This window comes from Trichosurus vulpecula, chromosome 9, assembly GCF_011100635.1.
Source record: "Trichosurus vulpecula isolate mTriVul1 chromosome 9, mTriVul1.pri, whole genome shotgun sequence".
NCBI lineage: Eukaryota > Metazoa > Chordata > Mammalia > Diprotodontia > Phalangeridae > Trichosurus > Trichosurus vulpecula.
Window position 1 is genome coordinate 204539535 of NC_050581.1, and position 4802 is coordinate 204544336.

The window sequence follows — 4802 nt, forward strand, 5'->3', positions numbered from 1 at the left end:
CTATCCAGCAATGTTGAAGTGGGATAAATTTGGTGTTTATAACTGTTGGTATCTCATGACTTATATCTGTAATCACTTCTTTGTTTTCAATAGTTCTATGAAATTTTCATGTTTGATTTCCTGAAATGTGGTTTTATTTTCTTCAGCCATTGGAGGAAGAGAGAGATTGTGACATCTTCTCCCTTAGTCTGTCCTTCCCCTTCACCACTGCTGCTGGTGTTGTTTCCAGATCTTTATCCAATTAAGTAATTTTCTGATTTTGTTTTCCCATTTTCCTTCTCACCCAGCCTGTCCTACAAAAAACTGGTTCTCCTTAAAAGGGACTCAGTTGTCTTACTTGTGCTCTTCAGAGGTGTTTCTAAGCCCGCAACCTTTCGAGCTCCTCTTGTCCTGCCAGTTCTGAGTCACACTCAGTTCTTCCTTGGTTTCCTTTCCGGATGTTGCTCATTTTCCTTCCTTTAATTAGCACCATTTTGTCAAATCTTAAGAAAATTCTAACTGGGGCGGGATGCTACTGTGACTGTTTGGGCATGGTTTTCTGTGCAATTTTGGCCTCTGACTTTTTAACCCATCATATTTCTCTTTGGGTCAGATTTCTTCTTTTCTTTGTTCATTTCTTTGAGTAATTTCAATTTTTTTTCTTGAGAATTGCCAGTAGTTTTGCTTCTTTTAGTTCTTTCTTCCTTCCTTCCTTCCTTCCTTTGTTAGTTTCTTTCTTTCTTTCTTGAGCTAGCAAAGGGGTGGGTTCCTCTGTGGCATTCTCTCACTTTTCCTTCTTCCCCCAACGGATGGAACCAGGAATGTTTCTCATTGGATCCCAGGATCGTGGGCTACTTTATAGATGAGGAAACTGAGTGTCAGAGATGTTCAGTGATTTGCCCAGAGTCACACAGCACCAGAGCCAGAATTCAGACCCAGGACTGTTGGTTCTGAGTTGTACCAAAGGAGATTATTCTGGGCCACTCCCAGCTGCTGACTCCATGCCTTTTGAGCACGTGTTGGGGTTTTAGTTTTTTGTCTCTCGGCAAGGAGAAATTGTGCTATAGGACAAAATAGCAAGAGAAAAAGTGGGAAAACAAACTCAGGAAGTTATTCAGCTGGATAAAGCTTTGGAAGCAATGCAGACAGCGCTGGTGGAGGTGGAATACAGATCAAGGGAGATGATGGTGAAATCACTCCCTTCCCCCAATGCTGAATAAGATAATCAAGCCATTATATTTCAGGAAATAGGCCCAGAGACACTAGCAGTTGGCCTGGGAGAGAGTGCTGTGAGAGCAGTCCAGGGCAGGCATGTGGAGGGCCTTCGAGGCTCCTGGGGAGATAGCCATGGTGGCTGACGACCAGCAAGGTCAGATTTGTATCATGGAAGATTTTACGGCCACTGTGTGGAGAACGGGGAGAGAAAGCAGCCCAATTAGGAAGAGCTGGCTCGAATCCAGGTGATGGCTGATGAGGCCTGAACTAGGGAGGAAGGGGTGGGAGAGCCCCTGTGGACTCAGAAACGAGGGAGGAAGAGTTGAGGGTAACTCCAAGGACAGAGGCCGGGTGCTGGGGAGGATGCTCCTGCTACTTTGTGGACATACTGAGCCGGAGATGATCGAGCCCTGCCGGAAAAAGCTGGGCAGACACTTGGCAATGGTTGGCAAAGAGGGACAAAAGAAAGCCTACCTGAGGGGGTGGTCCCCCTCTGGCTCCTCCCACCAGGGGCTGGGGTCTGCCAGCCTCTGATGTGGCCTGGGAAGTGCAGCCTTCCACCCAAACTGCTAGGCCTGGAGCATCCTCTAGATTGGCCAGCCTCTTGAAGCCCAGCAGGCCAGAGGCGTTGCTGCTCATGACTCACTGGCACACTGCAGAGGAATTACTCTGCCAGGCAGCATAACCTAGGATTCAGATTAATCACAGTGCGGCAGGCGGCCCAGCCAAGGAGGTAGAGCACAGGACCAGGAAGCTGGACAGCACCCTGCCTCTGGAGTCAGAGGACCCGACAGGACACAGTCAGCCCAGTGCATTGATGAAGCATCTACTGCATTCCAGGCACTGTGCTAAGGGCTGGGAATACAAAGGAAGGCAAAAGCCAGTCTCTACCCTCAAGAAGCTGTCTGTCTGATAGGGGAAGGTGCTGGGGAACCATAGTAAATCTATTGTATACAAATAAGCTTTGTGTGTGTATGTGTATGTGAGTGCGTGTGTGTGTGTGTATGTGTATGTGAGTGTGTATGTGTGTGTATGTGTGTGAGTGTGAGTCTGTGTGTGTGAGTAAGTATGTGTGTGTGTGATAAACCAGACACAACCAACAGAGGGGAGCATTAGAATTAAGGGGGAACAGGAAAGGCTTTTCCCACCTGTGTGACCTTGGGCAAAGCATTTGGGCCTCAGTTTCCTCCTCCTCCTCTGCAAAATTCAGAGTCAGGGCGACTCAGAGGCTCTGAATCAGCTTCCCTTCCAATCTCATGTCTGACAATGACTAACTGTGTGGCCCTGGGCAAGTCCTGACATCCGTCACAGGTTTCCCCATCTGTAAAACGGGAGTCATGGTCATGGGGTTTGGGGAGGATTCAGTGAGATCCTGTCACACGAGGTGCTTCTCAAATGTCACCCAGCGAGGATGCATCTCTCCTCCCCCATCTGCCCCCTCTCGAAGGTTTGGTGGGATGGCCGCCCAGGTTGGAGAGTGGGCTAAGGGCCAAACCCACACTGACCAGTGATAGCAATGAAGGTCTAACCATAATGACAGTCTCAGGCACCTGGTCTCCTTTGTTAGACCCAGAGGGGGAAGGAGGCAACCAGGCAAACCCCAGAGGAAGAGTCATTCCCCAGAAGCCTCTAGGGAGCCGCCATCTTGAGCCCTGCCTCAAGAAGAACGTGCTTGGCCCACTAGGCCCCAGGATCTGAATGGTGGTGCAGTCACACACAGCATCCCAGCCTCATCCCCGCATTTTACAGATGAGGAGACTGAGACCCAGGGTCACAAGATGTGCAGGTGGCTGGGTCCTCTTGACCACACTCCTCCTCCTTCGGTCAGTGGCAACATGTCTGACAGACTGACTATGCTTAAACAGCCTTGTGTGGGCATGATTTCTATCCGGGTCTCACCTTCTCTAAACTATGAGTTCTGTGGCCTGGTACAGAGTGGCTCAATAAATGCTGATGGATGGATGGATGGATGGATGGATGGATGGATGGATGGATGGATGAATAGATGATGAATGGGTGGGTCTCTGGGGTTGGGGCAGCAGGCTTAGCTGAGATTAGGCTATTAGTCTATGGCTGCAAAACAGAATCTTCTCTGCATGAAGGTAACTAAGCCAGCCATAGGTTTAACCTGTGACCTTGGCTCCACACGCTGACCATGAGACATAGTGTCAGAGGCTGTGTAGGGTCAGAGTGTCCCATATCCAGGTGTCCCTCTGTGCAGAGAGCCAGCTGCCTCCCTGACCTTAGTGAATGCCTTTCTCTGCTCTCTCCATCAGCTGGCTGACAGCCTCTCCCAAAAGAAATGAGCCTCAGAAGGCACCAGCTGCTTGCGCTGGTCTAGCCCACAGATGCTGTTTCCCTGGCTGCCCCCTGCTGTCACTCTCTCCGGGTTCTCCTGCTTCCTATCTGCTTGACTGCTTATTCCCCCTTGCCCTGCTCTGGGGCGGGGGAAGGACATCCTCATTCACAAGCCCTTTTCTCTCTCTCTCCACTCTTCTGAGGACTCTTCAGTTCTCCCGGGGGCAGTGATCACAGCCATTGGCAGGGCTCTCTGGCTTGTCCACTCTAAGACTGTATATCTCCACCTGGATGTCGCCTAGGCATCTCAAACTCACCCCATCCCACACATATTTCATTTGCCAAAAACTAGTCACCTCCAACTCCCTCAGGCCAGAAGCCTTGGTGGTATCAGTCAATGATGCCCTCTCCCTCCTCCCACTTCTCCCTCTCTCTGTCCCCTTCCCCTACGCTGGGCAGTACCTTCGGCCAGGTCCTTGCCACACCTTACCTGGACTATCAGCACAGCCCCCTCTTGGACCTTCTTGGCCACAGGCTTCAGTCTCTAATTCATTCTTTACATAGCTGACAAAACTTTGGTGGTTCTCCATCTTAGGAGACAAAATGAAAACTTTGTTATAATTAATTTATTTTTAGTTTTCAACATTCACTCCCATAAGCTTTTAAGTTTTAAATTTTCTCCCCCTCTCCCCCTTCTCTCCTCTCCCCTCCCCAAGACAGCATGCAATCTGATACAGGCTCTACATATACATTCATATTAAACATATTTTCACATTAGTGATGATGTAAAAAAGAATTAGAACCAATGGGAAGAGCCATGAGAAAAAAAAAACAAAACAAAACAACAAAAGAAAAGGAGAGCAAATAGTTGCTTCCCTCAGCATTGAGACTCCAGAGCTCTTTCTCTGTGCGTGGGCAGCATTTTCCCTCATGAGCCTTTGGAGTTGTCTTAGGTCCATGCATTGCTGAGAAGAGCCAAGTCTGTCAAAGTCAGTCCTTGCACACTGTTCTCCTGGTTCTGCTCCCCTCACTCAGCAGCAGTTCATGTAAGTCTTTCCAGGTTTTTCTGAAATGCTCCCGCTCCTCATTTCTTATGGCACAATAGCATTCCATTACATTCACATACCACAACTTGTTCAGCCATTCCCCAATTGATGGACATCCCCTCAATTTGCAATTCTTGGCCACCACAAAATGATCTGCTATAAATATTTTTGTACGTGTGGGTCCTTTTCCCATTTTTATGATCCTTTTGGGATACAGCTCTAGAAGCAGTATTGCTGGGTCAAAGTGTAGGCATGTTTTTATAG